Source organism: Pieris brassicae, chromosome 8 (assembly GCF_905147105.1).
Source record: "Pieris brassicae chromosome 8, ilPieBrab1.1, whole genome shotgun sequence".
Classification (NCBI taxonomy): Eukaryota; Metazoa; Arthropoda; class Insecta; order Lepidoptera; family Pieridae; genus Pieris; species Pieris brassicae.
In genome coordinates this window covers 20,962,591-20,979,543 of record NC_059672.1, presented here as the reverse complement: position 1 = coordinate 20,979,543, position 16,953 = coordinate 20,962,591, and the positions used below count along the sequence as shown (strand labels likewise).

Below are 16,953 nucleotides of genomic sequence, written 5' to 3'. Positions count from 1 at the left end.
ATGATTGTATTATTTTGTTTATTAGCAACAATTTTTTTGGAATCTATATTTTATTTCAATAATGAATTAACTTACCAACGAGTAGGCACGAAGACACCAACAGCTCTTTATTCGACAGCTTTCTTCAGATTTTATCAAGTTGATACGAGTGTTGTTTGTGTTTTTTATTTAGCTTCCGCTTTCGGCATCTTCAATATCAAAAAAGTGCTAAATTCAGTGGTTTGCATAGTCCATTTTTATTTATAATTTGCGTAGAATTTTTAAGGTTTCTCTTGTCAATACGTAGATTCAAATTATTAAAAAATAATTGTATTGTCCGGAGAAAACTCTAAAGCTCCAATCGCTTAAATATAAAGCCATACATTATATTTAAGCCTAATACTATATATTGTTATGAATTAGACACATGTTTTGTCATTAGTTTGTAAAAATATATTTATTTCTTACACTAAGTAAGTTTGATTATTTAATACACTTGATATTCACAAATAATAAGTTCAGTTAGTCAATGGTTGGCCAAATTAAATCCCCTTATGTAATAGTGGGTCCTTGGTTTGATACCCAGAGAAATAGCTTATCATAATATCCTTAGCCTTCAATTCACTGGCCGTGTGGGTAATATGCTATGTATTACTAAGCGCAAATAAAATAAACAATTAAATAGATATTTTTCAAACAATCCCTTATAAGCCGAGACAGTTTCTATTAAATATTAATATATGACATTTTGTACAACAAGAGTTATATATATTTTATAGTTTTTAACAATGTAATCATAACGTATTAGTAATTTATTAGTCTTTGTTAATTTTCCAAATCTTTCCATCAACGTTGTCACGTTTATTAATGATATACGTTTTGTTATTTTGTTAACATTATTGTTAGAAAATGGCATGTTATTGAATCCGTTTTGATATAAATCAGTGTTTCCCAACGTGGGGCCCACGATTGACTTACTATACTTCGTTAACAATTATCTAGTAAGTTTTTTTTTATAATAAATAGAAATTCTAAGATGAAATGCCACAAAAAAGGTTGGGTAACAGTGATAATTGAAGGTATTTACGTAAATCTTAGAATAAATACATTGTGATATTTTTGTTGAGATGCGATAATCGTGTATATAATAGAAAACGGACAAATGTTTTAACCTTTGCACTAGGCGTCTTTAGATAACACTTACCTAATATAAAGTAATTTTTTAATTGGGTAATGTTTCTTGTAGATTATACTTCTTAAAACATACTTCATAAAAATATTTGCAACTCCATAATAAATCTGAAATTATTACCTTACGAGGTATAAATCACAATATAGATACATTTTTGTGTATTTTTTTATTTATTAATATTTTTCAGAAGAAAAATAACAATACATGATATGGATATTAAGGTAAATATACCTATAGCCTTCTAAACCAAATCATTGATTTTTCGCTGACGAAACCAATTTCCGGGCTAAACGCGTTAGAGTAACAAATATTATAAATAAATTACTAAGTGATTCAGGTGGTACATATTATAATACAATAATAGGCATACTATGTCTATGTACGGTTTGGATCACCTTTTTTCAGACCGATATTAAAAGCGTCTTCCATAGAGTCAGGTAGCTTTGAACCCAAAGTCTCTGGAGTGATTAGCACTAACGCTCCCGACAATAAAGCAAAACATGCAAACAGAACAAAGGGAAATTCTTCCCACACAGCTGCCCCCTGAAAACAGAAAAAGTTTAATTCATCATTAAAACATTTTTGAATATTGACAACTATTTGTTCTATGTTTAAATAAAAAAGGACAAAAGCTTTGTTGTAGAGAATCTTATTTAAAATTAAAAACGCCTTACAATTTATTATTAGCAAAACATAGCTGGAACATAATTCTGCCACGTTAAGCGATATATTCACGTATTACAAGTTTTGTTAAAACAACGATGTAATCTTAGTCTAAATTCACAATAGATAAACAAAATAAAGTGTTTTAGTACATACAAAAGCTGGTGTAAGTGGTGCTACGACAGATCCAATCCTGCCCATCATTGATGAAAACGCGAATAGTGTATGTCTGTATTTTGTGGGATACAATTCAGTAGTATAGGTCATAACCATCGCAATACTGAACTTGCCTACCAGGTATACGGCGAGCGATACACTGTACACATCTGCAGAAAAATATAAGTATCAGTGTGTAAAGTTTTCAAGCCAGATATTTTTTTACAAGTAGGTACGTATTAATATTACTAACCCGAAGGTATAAAAATATACGCGATCTGACACACAGCACAGACCCAAAACGCTCCTGCCAACACTGGTCGTCTTCCCACTATACCCATAAGGAGAAAAGAAGTCCGGTACCCGGGAATTTCAGCGGCGGCCACCACAATATAATTTACGTATCGATTTCCAGACAAATTTGTTGAATTGATGGACATGCCGTAATAAATAAACATCGTGGTAATCCACCAAATTGGTGAAACGCAAACACGCAACAATACACGTTTGTAGCGGAATAAAAGTACGATCAGCCAAGTGTCTTCCTTCTTAGCCTCTTTGTCTAAAAGCGCTTGGATTTTCCCTTTCTTGGCGGTCAATTTAAGAAATTCGATAGAGTTTTCAGATAGTTGATTTCCGTTAATTTTCGCTACCCTTTTAAGTGTTTTTTCTGCATCGTCATACCGTTCCTTGCTCAGGTACCATCTAATAGATTCGAACATCACCCAGTAGTATATTATTGTTATAAACTGAGGGATAAAGATAGTGAGTGTAAGCTTCCTCCAATCGGGCACAGCCCAGGCAATTAATCCAACAGTAATTTGACCTATGGAGAAGCAAGAGTTCATTGTTGTTCCTGCTGCCACGCGATACTTTGGACCAACTACTTCCATCACTGCAATATATAATTATAGTTAATGTGTGTGTTTACACATATAAATGAAAATATAGGTACTGGATACCAAACTGGATTTTACTGGATAACAAAAGTGACTTAATTAAAATGATTTAATGAATTATCATGACGTATGTTATTTGTATAATGTATTTATTTATTAACACTTCGCTGCTAGTATACTGAAATATAATTACATTAAAAGGGGTGTAACTGGCGGCCTTATCGCTTCCAATAGATCTCTTCCAGGCAACCACTGCGAGAAGGAAAAAAATAGATAACGTAAGCGAAAGAAGTGAAAGCTACCTATACTTATTTAGACAAAACGAATGAAACAAAGCTAATCAATAAAAAACATATGTAAATAGACAATAATAAAAAATACACATGAAAAAGATACTGCTGATAAATTACGATAATTTCAGATCAGTTAGTACGAAAGTTAGGGAAGCAATGTGGACAGGTAATGTTGTCTAAATTAGATAAGGAAGGAGCTTAGCTGATAGGGACGGTAAGTGAATTCCATAGCCACGCAGCAGAGCTGTGCAGAGACCTAAAAGGATTCACCAATAAAGGAAGAGTTATAACATAGAAATTCATGGATATACTTTTCGGAAGAGCGTAAATTATAATTTCTTCCAAAATTTTTAAATCATTTCCGAGATTAAGAAGAAATTTAGGATTGAACGGAATGGAGAATAAGAGATGGATCTGCTTAGCCGTTTACGCAACCCAGAGATATGGTCGTACTTTCTTAGACCGAATATAAATCGCATAAATATATTTTGGAGACGATGCAGTTTATTAAGAAATTCCTCGTTTATATAAAAAGAGCAAGAATCGGCGTAGTCTAGTAATGGCAGAAAGAGAGATTGAGCCAGTAAGGTTTTAGAGCTAAAGGGGAGAAAATTACTAAGACGTCGAAGGATGCTGGAGGTACCGTACAATTTGGGGCTAACTTCCTTAACATGCTGCCCAGGATAAATTTTGAAAAATAGATATAGTGTTATTTTTTATAAGTCCAAGGCTAGATCACTGGGAAAACATAAACTATAGGTAAATAATTTTACATCTTCAGATAAACAAAAAAGTAGCCGTATTAAAGTATCTGCCATGCAATCAGGCCATACTGGGATTTCGTTAAAATATTATTTAGCTATTTTATTATAATGTTACGAACAAAATAATATTAATTTTAAAAATTACTGCAGCCGATTTAATTTGTACAATAATTCATTTATTTCCATTAATGTAAACAGAAGTAACTAATAGAAGCATAGAATTCTTTGAAAATACTTACATAAAATATAAGCGCAAGAGAAAGATCCAGAGCCGAAAGTAGTTTCGGCCACTTGCTAAATCAGGAAACCAACATACGTATTTGCAAGGTACCGCAAGGTACCAATCCAAGCAGTGTTTAGGGCAGTAATGCAAAGGGCAGTTCGTCTGCCCCATCTATCTGATATGAACCCAGTGATTGCTAAGGCAGTAAGGGTTCCAAAAGTCCGGACAGATCCGATGAGAGTCCGACCCCATTCGTCGCAAGCCAGATCATACTAAGAACAATAAAGGGTTTTTGAAGAGGGTCATTCGTTGATCGGATTAAAGCTTTGTCTTGTCAGTAGATGATGATAAAACAGGCCAAGACCGTTAAGCCGGACATAATCACGTGTTACTCCAGTGGTCATTGATGTTTTCTGGCTACAATTTACACTGCAGACCTGATAAGGCTTAAATCTAAACTGTAGGTTCATACGTTGGTCTTTACGGTCTCGTATAAGGCTTTCCTAACAACAGCTGGGAATAAGAGTGCGCGCATGTGCCACTTGCACATGAGTATGACATAATATTTTGTTTTTAAAGTGGCGATTACGTGGTAGAAGCGACACTACTTTTATACTATTTATATATACTATTCCTAGCCGGATAACATAGAAGGCTTATGAGTAAAGTGAAACAAGTTACATTCAACAAGCCTAAATTTAATCAAAAGGAAAAAAAATCGAATAAAGTATGAATTTTCAGACACAAAAAATGTCATTTGAAATTGATTTATGATTATTTTACACGTAAAGCATTACTATATACTAGCACTCACATCATATACGACAGTATCGGTATTCTCATAGAGAAACTCTTCACAGTCGACCGCATTGTCTTTGTTAAAGAGGCTTGCGGGACACGTGTCTGAGTGGAGTGTTGCGTTGACAGAGCTGAACCTGCGACAATTGTCAAAAGAGTTGCCACTCTCAGGCACTGCGTTTAAAATCCATGAAGGTTGAAACTCTATTGACTCGGGAACGTCACATTCTGGAATTAGGCATCTGCAAAGCATAATAAGGTTTAAAAATATCCATTTTTCATTTTTTTCATATCGAGTCCAATTAGTAATATCATATTTTCAGTTATAAAAACTTTTAGTATATTGACACATTCCATCCATATCAAATATATGTGTTGCATCAAGAATACTTTGTTTGGAATCATCAAGTCCACATAAAGCGCGGATTAACTGCTGACGCAAATTAAATAAGATTAATTTTGTTATGAGGTGGTCAAGTCGAGCTAAAGAAACAACCTGAATGTCGTATTCTGCTTGAGTAGTTTCGACCTACTGACCGGGTTCATGAAATATATTATCGTCGAGCGGTACGTTAAACAAATATTCCAACTTCGATCTATCAACCTTAGAAGTGGGTAAATAATCAGTAATACGTTTCACAATTAAAGAATTAATGGAATATTTAATATTTTTGTCAAAACGAGAGGATATAACTATATTAGTTGTCCCTATTATATCATTCGAACTGCCACCAAAACCGTTCACATACATAGATTCGGAAAACGTATTGTAATTTAATAGTAACTTTGTACACCACTCAGTTGTTATAAAATGATTTTGATAGCCGTTGTCTTGAATTAGGTTCGTCTAAGGAGCCAGATGCGACATGCGGAGAATTATCAACTAGCAATGACTCTCGCTGCGATCCAATGGCTCGAGCGTTTGATCGCAGTCCATCGATATCAGGTTCGAAAAGTTTCGCCTGTTTTTCAAATAAACTGGGATTTGACGAAAAATGCAGCAATGTATTGTGCGTATTGGACGGTATTGGTTGGTATTGCACGTTTTACAACTTAACAGAATTACAATTTGTGGTTTTATGTTTTACGCTTAAACATTTTACGCAATTATTCCGTTTTTTAATGATATTGAATTGTTCTTTTGTGTTTAATTTTAAAAAATCAGGACAACTGTATAACTGATCGTAAATTGGGATCATAAAGGATATTTTGAATTAGTTTGAACAGAATTAGAAGTAACAAAAATTGGAATATTTATTATTAGGTGGTTTTATCATAGTAGAATTTGTTCGTTCCAAAACTTTACACTGTTCCCTTAAAAAAGTAATTAATTGCATGTAACAGGATATTTTTTCTTTTCTAAAGGAATTCTCAAACAACAGATGTAACAAAATTATTAAGAAACTATTTAAGCTGTCTGTAGAAGACGTTGTTAATGTTTTAAAATTTAAAAATATTATCCAATTAATTAAAGCCAAGTGATCGTATGTCTTGATATTTGTCAATTAAGGTAGAATAAATTAAATCATAATTATTTGCCGTTGGTTTTATGCCGGCGATCACAGTAAGGGCCTTCCCTGTTAGTTGCCCACAATAGAACACCTTTTCGGAATCCGAAATTTCCCTATTGTTGTGCACGAAACAATTTTTAGAAAAAAGTGATGTAGGTAGAGATATTAGGTTTAGGTTTAGGTAGGTGGACTCAATTTCCGCACTTAGACACGTAGTCGGTCCGTTGTGCGTAGAAGCCCTGGCTAATTTAGCCAGCCCAACTCCTTCCAGAAGCACAGAAGTCTCCCGGGCACTTCACAGGCTTCGCGGAGCGACCTCACTGTTCCGAGGATTTTTGTACGTTGATTAGCCACAGCCTCGCATTCCAGGACTACGTGGGTGACTGATTCCTCTGCGCTGAAACAGCCTCTGCACAAGGGGCTGTCTGTTGCGCCTAGGACGAAAAGATGTTTGTTAAGGAGACAATGGCCCGTGATTGTCCCTATGATTGTTTTGAGATTGGTTCTGTTCAGGTTTAGAAGTCGCTTAGTAAGTTGCGGGTTCACAGCCGGCAGAGCCATTTTGGACTGTTTGCAATCTACACTTCGCGACCATCGTTGATTCTGGAGTACAGTGGATCTCTGGCGAATCCAGGTTCGAACTAGCGAGAAGGGCAAGGGGAGAAGCGGATGCGGGCCAGCAGGTATCATACCAGAGCCTCTTCTCGCAAGCTCGTCGGCTGCATCGTTGCCGAGAGAGCCACTGTGTCCCTTAATCCACTGTAAGGTAACTCTATTTGTTAGAGCTATTGCCTCCAGTGCTTCGTGACACTCCAGTATTAGTTTGCTGTTTGTGTTTTCGTTACCGAGCGCCATCAGCACGGATGCACTGTCCGATATGAGCTTAATGTGAAAGTCGTTGACTCCCATCCGCTGTACGGCTCTGGCTGCTTCGGTTAGAGCGACACATTCACATTGGAAGATTGTGCTTTGTGTGCCCAGAGGTAGGTGTATGTTGATGTTGAGATCAAAGGAGAAAATACCAGCGCCTGAGCCACACCCTGTTTTTGAGCCATCAGTGTATATACGTAGCTCATTCAGGGGCGACTGATCTTGCTCCTCTTCTCTCAGTTGTATAAGATATTTCTTGTTGAATATTAATTGATTAGTGATTCTGTCACATGGCGCAGCTATAAGAGGTTGGTACTCTATTGCCCTGTTGAGAATCACTGTGTGTGAACTATAGTGGTTTTTTCCCCATAGGTCCAATACCATAAGCCTGATGGCCGCAAGTGCCGCCTCCTGCTGTATGTGTAGGTCTAGAGGTAAGATTTGCAGGGCTATCTCCATTGCTGCGGTCGGAGTTGTTCTCATACAACCGCTAGCAGCGGACAAGGCAAGCCTTTGGAAGCGTCCCAGTTTCGTGATCGCCATTTGAAGTTCAGATCTTGGCCACCAAACCAGGGCTCCATAGGCCAGCATTGGCCTGATTATGGCAGTGTATAGCCATAATGTTATTTTAGGCGATAAGCCCCATTTCACGCCTAGCATCTTTTTGCATTGATAGAAGGCGATCGTTGCTTTGCTCAGTTTGTGTTCTAGGTGTTTGTTCCAGAGCAGTTTACTGTCCAGAATCACACCCAAGTACTTTATTTCATTTTTGAGTTTGAGTTGTGTGTTGAAGAGTTTTGGAAGCCTGTGTGGTCCCAGAACCCTCCGGTTTGTAAAGAGTATTAGCTCTGTTTTTGATGGGTTGACAGATAGCTCGTGCTTGATGCACCATCTCTCAATTACTTTGAAAGCCCTTCCCATGAGATCGCATAGGGTACTTTCAAAGCTTCCCGATATCAAGATAGCTATGTCGTCCGCATAACCCACTGTGTAGAGGTTGCCAGCGTTGAGTTCTGTGATGAGCTCGTTAACTACGAGGTTCCACAGTAGCGGCGATAAGACACCACCTTGCGGGCAGCCTCTGCTGACAATGCCCCGTGTCGTGGAATTAACAGTGAACTGTATAGCTCGTTGTTTTAGCATGTTGTTTATCCACCCTATCAGGGTTGATGATACTCCACATGTAACGAGTGCTCTGGTAATGCTCGTGAAGTTTGTTTTGTCAAAAGCGCCTTCGATGTCAATAAATGCACCAAGGGTTGACTGTTTTAACTTCAGGGAGTCGCCAATGCGAGACACAACGTTGTGGAGTGATGAATCCGTTGACTTGCCTGGGCTGTAGGCATGCTGATTTGGGTGCAGGAATTTGGATAGCGATACCTGGCTACGTATTTCCAGATCTCCAAGCCTCTCCATTGTTTTTAACAGGAAAGATGTGAGGCTTATGGGTCTGAAGGATTTTGCCTGGGTATAGTCCTCTCTGCCTGGTTTTGGGATGAATATTATTTTCACTTCCCTCCATTTCAAGGGTATGTAGCGGTGGGCTATACATGCTCGGAAGATTGAGACAAGATAGTCCACCAAAAGGTTTCTACTCCATCTTAGTAGGCCTGGGAAGATGCCATCCAGGCCAGCCGCTTTGAATGGTAGGAAGGAGTTGATTGCCCATGTTACTTTTTCATTTGTGATTATTTTGTGAGCTACATTCCAGTCTGAGTCGGTGGTGGCACTTTCTGAGTAGGGTTGCCATGCTTGGTCGTTGGCAATTATGCAGCCTGGAAAGTGTGTTTCCATCAGTAGTTCACATGTTTCTGCATCGGTTTTTGTAAATGATTTATCAGGTTTTTTAAGACAACCAATTGAGTGATAAGGCTCACTAGAGAGGCATGATTTCACTCTGGTTGCCTGGTTGTTGCTTTCAATGCTGGTGCAGAAGTGTCTCCAGCACTCTTGCTTCCTAGAGCGTAAAAGTTTTTTGAATCGTCTTCTCGCGATTGTGTACTTGTCCCAGTCGGCAGGTAAACGGGTATTTCCTGCTCTATTGAACAGCTTCCTGACCTTCTTTCGGTGTCTCTCCAGTTCGGGGCACCACCAGTTATGTCTACTCCCCCACCTAGGCATGGTAAGGGGACACGACCGTTCAAAGCTGGTCTGGAGTAGGGACGTTAGGTTATTTACATGTTTGTCTATGTCTTGTACATCAATGGTGGTTGGTATTGTTAGTTTGCTTACCTCTGAGTCGATTATATTGTAAAATTTTACTGAATCAGTTCTCCGAGGTATGCGTCGTGGTTGTGGTTTAGGTAGCTCCCCTTTGATTGTAAAGCGGATCCACCTGTGATCTGAGCATGATAGCTCTCTGGAGACATGCCAATCCTGTATGTGATCTGACAGACCAGAGGTCACCATTGTTAGATCGATTATGGTTTGCGAGCGTGCGTTGATAAAGGTTGGTTCAGAGCCGCTGTTTGCTAAGATAAGATTATTGCTAAGAATGAAGTTAAGCATATTCTCACCTCGAGCGTTGGTATTTGCATTACCCCATAGCGTGTGGTGCGCGTTGGAGTCTGCTGCGATTATAAGCTCCAGTTTCTCCCTCTCACAGTAGTCCGCCAGAAGGCCGAGTTCTGGAGTGGGCACGTCCTCGTCACCCGGTAGGTAGGCGGACGCCAGGACGATGTCTGGATGTGCGTCCCTAGGTAACCTAATGGTTGTAAGGTCCCTTGAACACAGTTCGTTAATTAGGTATGCTGGTACATGTTTAGGTATGATAATGCAGGTTCTTGGGTTACTTACTGAGGTATCCAGCAAAAGTTTACCACCGGTGTTACCCAGGCCGCATACCTTGCCATTCCTGATCCACGGCTCCTGGATCGCGGCAATGGTCTTCGGGTTGGTCTCCAGCAGTCTGCGTAGTGAAGCCGACGCTGTTTGGCTGTGCTGGAGGTTGGTCTGGATAAGGTCAGTCCGGTTAGGGGGAGGAGCGCAAACAGCTGTCGCTGAATTCACTCCCCCCTGTCTCCTAAAAGAACTCGTCATCCGATGTTAGTTGCACCGGTGAGGGTGGTTGTTGAGCTGTCTCCATGGGGACGTTTACCTCGGCAACCGCGGCTATCTCCGTCGTTGACGAGGGCGGCTTTGGCCCCGAGGATCCCGTCCCCGATGTACTGGCAGTAGTTACTGTGGCGGCAGCTACCACTGAGGGTTCATCCTTTTCCAGAATTCGGATATAGATGTTCCCCATCAGATAGTAGATGCGACGTTCGTGTGCCTAGATCTTTGAGATCTCATATTCCGGAACACGAAGGAACAAAGATACGCCTGTCGGGTCCTGTGTTCTACGTTCGTGAGTCAGGGTCCAAGATCTGATGTTTAGGTGGCGGTTTTGCCTGGTGATCAGTTTCCGTAAAGTTTCCGTGCTACCAGTGAACTCTGGAACATGCAGTAAGCACGGCACCTTCTTCGGAATGTCTGACTGAGGCCGTACCACCAGTTTGGTGTCCGGTATCGGATTATTGATGACATCGCATGCTCCGGTAAGCCATCCCAGCGTGTAGGTATCCTCGCACCAAGTTTTGAGGACACCATCTGAGAAGTGGGCTCTTCCCCGGAATCTGATGTCGTTGGGTTCAGTTGCTAGGGTAGCTTCAAGATCCGCCATGAGCTCATCTTGGATTTTACCCTCGATTTGTAGGCGAATGTTATCTGCCTGTTCTTGTGTCATGTCTATAAAGGGCTCAGTCATCACGGCAACACAAAGCTCGTTGGCTTTGTAGGATGCTGCCGCTTCCGCGTAACTGGCCGAGGTCCCTGACTCCAGCCGGAGTTTGTTAGGTTTAACCCTTTTACTCTCCCCAGTCGGTGTCACGGTTTCCTCTGGCCGATCGCGTTTCTGGCCCTTTGTTTGTTGTTTGGTTTGGTTTGGGTTTTTGGTTTGGTACCCCCCTCTAGGTCCTTTACCGCACCTAGAGCCAATAGGCGCGGCAGAGGACCCAGTCGGCTTCGGTGCCCTTTTCCCGCGTCCTGCAGTTGTGGTAACCGCGGGGGCAGTTCCAGGGTTCTCAGGTATCCTCTGAGAGCCGGTAATCAGCTGTTGCTGTTCCGTCGCTCTTTTGGCCTTCCTGAGCCGTCGCCTTTTTGAGGAGCTTAGGACCATCCTGGGAGTCGATTCCTGAATCGCTGATTTCAGGGCCGACATGTCCATGGTCGAGGTTTGTGCACTGGACGTGCTCATCGTCGCAGCCTCGGTCTTCCGCATCGATCTTGCTTCGGATGCCCCCCCTATGGACGCAGACATTGCTGTATCATCCTTCGGAGTTGCTATCTTCTGCTCGACCAACGCAGTCAGCCTGGCCGCAACAGTGGACGCATCCTTGTGTGGTGGTGTATGAGATACCATTGGAGTGGGCACGGTTAAGGGTGCATCCCGGTTTGGCGCTTCCTCAGCCGCTGCCCTCTCCTTTGGTGCCTCGGACGCTGCCCTATTGGGTGCATCCGTTTGCGAGATAGGGGCATCAGAGTATCGTGTCACTGGTGACTTGCACCTCAACACGTTCTGCGACGCAACCCTGTTTATGTTAGTTTTAGGCGCATCTGTGGATGCAGCCTTTTGTTGGTTTGTGTGTTTTGTCTCTCTATCCATGTGGTGGTATGAAATAGATTCACCGTCGGAGCTCTCCACCCGCCACGGAGCCCTCAAGTCGGGGACGTCCCTTGCTCAGCAAGCGACGTCAGAGCTACTCCTTCGGTATAGAGTCAGCGTGTAGAGGGGCAGGCGCGTCCGCACGCCGCAAGAGAGTACGGAGCTGTTCGCATCCCGAGACGATGACGCAAACTCACCCCGAGTCCCGTGCCACGCCGACGCCCCCCCCCACCCACACCCCGACTCTCGCTTGGTAGCCCTCTTACGGGATACCACAGCCGGTTGACCGTGGTCAGCTAATCCACGGCCTCCTCCTCGGTGTGAGGGGAAATCCAGACCAAAGAGGTGTGTTGTGTGCAGCGCACAACTGTACCGGCGCACTACTCCACTCAACCTCCAGGACTCCTTCATCCCCCCGTACGGGTCCCCGCGCACGGCACAAACACGCGGGAGGTCATTTACTGTCCACCGTCCTTTTATTTTGGATGATGAACTCGCAAGGAAATGACCTCTACATCCCTGCAAAAGTTCGCTTGGTGGTTTTAGTTACGTCTAATACATAGGGTATTAGACCAAAAACAGGGTTGGCAACCTCGGGAAGGTTAGTCCACCAAAACTTGCCTTGGGGATCACAGCGACCTGCGCTACCCCCAAGACCACGCCTCCCTACCCATCAGAAGGATGTGGTAGGGTGGGTTTGCACCTATGCTACCATGCTAAAGCGAGCATGTCGTGCTGGAAACCGTAAAAGCATAGATCCAAACCCAACCCCATAGAGATATTAATTACGCATGATCATTCTCACCAAATCAGGCACAATCTATTATTAAATACGTAAATATGTAATACGGATAATAGATTTATAAATAATATAAATTTGTTGTTATACAGGTAAGAAAATACCCACCGGCAATTTAACTTAACGAACCTAAAATACGTTAAATAAGATACGAAAAATAAATATGCCCAACTAAGATATATGATACATATACGGCTCGAGAAGGACCAAAAAAGATGTGTGGGCCTGGGTATCCGGAATCTATATCCAGGATGCTCCTTGCCCTCAGTGAAATAATATGCGCTGGTTCGGCTGTCCCGTGTCAGTATAATAAAAAGGAATCCAATAATCCATAAGACTAAAACTAGCACTTACCATCAACGGTGGCGTATCTCACTCCAAACACTGGATCCTTCAATGATGAATAAAAAAAAAGTAAATGCTATACGGTATGCGGTATATATTTAGTGCGCATGCGACAGCGGTTAAAATTTAACTCCCTTGCGCCATTACGCCGGGACACCACCTCCCATCTGCGGTTCGTGTGTCAAAGTCAAATCGACAATTGTCATCATTCTTTGATTGACACCGATTTAGCGCGAACAATTACTATTATAATTGTATTGATTTATATATGTTTAAACAAATAAAATTTGTTATAACTGACTTGCTTTTCGCATATAATTTTGTTTTCTTTTTTGTCCCGGGTAAAAAACTAAATTCCAGCATTTTTATAAAGGTTGAAAAAAATCCAATAACAGAGCAAAAAGGCAACCCTAGTGTCAGCTGCCATTGTCATTATAATTTAATAACAACATAGTTAAATTTATTCAAAATCGTTAATACGAATGGTTTTTTTAATTTGTCTAAGTTGCTAGATCTATAAATTGACGACTATTCAATAGGCGATAATAATAATGATTCCATAATCGTGTTATTATTATTAAAAGTAATTTAATCTGGACACTCGTTCCTATGACTGGCGTTTGACTTTGTAGTCGATCCGGGTTCGGTTGTGGAACTAAAAATGAAATGTCACGAAACTGGTTTATTACAAATTCTAGTTTCTTTATAACAGGAACTGGTTGGTACTGCCCTCGGTTCGATTAATTTGTCGAGCCAATTCGAAGCCTTTAAAAAGTAGACTCTAACATCAATAAACAAATTTATGACGATAGTATTCTAACTATCGTCATCGTTTCTGGTTACCGTTTGCTGCTTTCTCAACAATCGGTCCCTGTCTCTGTATTTACTCTCCTCCGCCCTGTCGTTAGATGACAATATTCCTTCACCTTCCCCTTTACTTGCTACCATCCTTTCTCCATCTTCTTGCACTATTATTTAGGTCCTACCCTCATTTCTCGATCGTTGTTACTACTCTCTCCGTCATATATAATATTTCAAAATGTATTAATAAAAATATAGCGCAGGCATACCTTGTAGGAATCCTTCCCGTGGTAAATATATATTCAACTGCCGCCATCGCAGCAAATATTCCAGTTAGTATACTGAGAGCTAGTATGCGCCATTGGTATCTTCCTAGTTGGCCAACTTCTTCTATCAGCAACTTGTCCAAAGACACCTCGTTTTCGTTACCTTCCTTCTCTGCTTTAGGTTTTTCTATCATTTCAGCCATAGCTCTAGGAGGCACTATCAAACTAAACTCACCTTACATTGAATGTAGATTATATATTTCCGAGATAATTATCAGTAACAATACATGAGCGATAAGATATTTATCTGTTTTTAGGCGAAAATGATTTACTCACTTTATCACTGTTCTATTGTCAGTTGCTATTGCTTATTATACAAAAGCCTTTAAATATATAATGTTAAACACACCTTACCTTATGTACATATCAGTCATGGGATGGAAGAGTGCTTTAGCTAAAAGAGCAAATAGATAATTTAGGATTTAAGAAGAAGGGGGTGAAGTAAGGTGAAAGATTGTGTATCTACGTAAGGTAAAAACTTAAAGAGTCTCGATTTTAAATATTTCAATGCAGAATAACGCCCAAAAATTTATTTTCAGCAATGAGATATAAAAACCGGTGCCCCTACAACCCCCAAGGTCCTGGCCTCTTGGTTTGCGTCTTTTTTGGAACGTGTAATTAAACATTTTGTAAATGTTTTCTCCAGCTCTGAAGTTATTTGAGGATATTTATAAGATGATGATATTTTTTGGGCTTGGCTGTCCCAAAAAATATCATCGGGTGTTATAATCGAATACCTCAGTTTTGGAGGTACAATTATGGGGAATGCAAGACAAATAGCAAAGTTGCAAGAGGAAATACTGAAGCAACGGCGTAGCAAACTCGCTAAAGTTGTTTTGTTTTTATTTCCAAAACAATTGATGGAACACACTTCTTATGGACCGTACCTGGCTCCTAGTGATTTCTACTTATTTTCATGATTAAATAAAATTTCAGGGGCCATATATTTAAAGATGATGAAGCAAAAGTCGCTGATGCAAATCTTTTCTTTTGGAAATACACATAATTGAATTGAAAATTAAAATAACATTTAATAAAAGACGTTGGTCATATTCATTATCCCTTTTTTTCGAACATCCGAAGTATATAATAATAAAACAAGTGTATGATTACTAAATATGTCAATGTTTTTATTATACCCATATAATAATACTTATCGCTGAAACAGTATCGTTGTAATATTCATAAACTGCTTTCCTATGTTAGTTTTATACCAAAATCTATTTACTTTTATTACAATTTATCTTACTTACTTAAAATCAAAATCAAAAGTTTTTATTTCAAATAGGCCTTTGCAGGCTCTTATGAAACGTCTAGTTGCACGGTTCCAAAAAGTGGGTCTCATGGAGAAGAACCGGCAAGAAACTCCATGGACACTCTTTTCAACCATGATTTAGCTTACAAAGACTCGGTTACAATAGTAATAATCGGCTGAGAAGTTTATATAATGCAAGGTATACAGAGATTCTATACAATGCAAAAGAAAATTGAGTTTTTACTATTAGTGTAAAATGAGATATACACACTTGCACATCGCAAGTTGCCAGGGAAGCCGCACATGCAGAGATGAATTAGCGCCATACATCTTTATCGTCAACATAGTCTTGGATTTTATAATACGCTTTTTTAATTAGGATTCCTTTGATGACGTTTTTGAACTTTTTAGTCGTAAGATCAGTTACACACTTCGGTAGCCTGTTGTAGAATCTGACACAATTTCCAAGAAACGATTTATTCGATTTTGTTAATCTGTATTTTGGGACTACTATTTTATGCTTATTCCTGGTATTTATAGAATGAATAACACTTTTGACAGTGAATTGATGCAAATTTTTACGAACAAACATGATATTCTCTAGAATGTATAGGGAAGGCAACGTGAGTATATTAATTTCTTTAAATAATTCTCTCAGAGACTCGCGGGGGCCAAGATTGTAAATTGCACGAATTGCCCTTTTCTGGAGAATGAATATGGCATCTACGTCAGCCGCTGCACCCCACAGTAGAATACCATAGGACATTATGCTATGAAAGTAAGCAAAATATACAAGCCTAGCTGTAGCAACGTCAGTAAGCTGTCTTATTTTTCTGACTGCATAAGCTGCAGAACTTAGTCTACCTGATAATGCTGCGATGTGAGCTCCCCATTGTAATTTACTGTCAATGGTTATGCCCAGGAAAACGGTTTCAGTGATGACTTCAAGTTTGTCACCATCGAGAGTTACGTTAAGCCCTACTGGGGTGACATTAGGCAGTGAGAATTTGATACATTTAGTTTTAGCAGAATTGAGGAGTAAATTATTCCCGGCAAACCATTTCGATAGAGTTACTAAGCTATCATTGACGTTTACTGGACTGGAATCTTTCCTATTGATTTTAAAAACGAGGGAAGTGTCATCAGCAAATAAGATAATTTCCGATATCTCAGACATCATATGCGGGAGATCATTAATATAAACAAGGAACAAAAAGGGACCCAATATGGAACCCTGCGGCACGCCCATTTTCACTATTGATATTAAGATAAGATACATTTCAGTTAATATCTTGAAAACGGGTGAACGGATAAATATCCGTCCTTTTCATATATATCAGAATCACTATTAATTCTTATTTGATATTGTTTTTTCATTTAAGTTTAGTTATAAAATAATGTACATACGACACATTGAGGTGTAACCATTTTAATATG

At 39.9% G+C, this 16,953-nt stretch overlaps 1 pseudogene; it reads right to left on the bottom strand.

The window, feature by feature from the left end:
* Positions 1 to 1,463: 1,463 nt before the first annotated feature.
* On the bottom strand, positions 1,464 to 14,404 carry LOC123713348 (annotated as a pseudogene).
* Between the last annotated feature and the right edge of the window lie 2,549 nt (positions 14,405 to 16,953).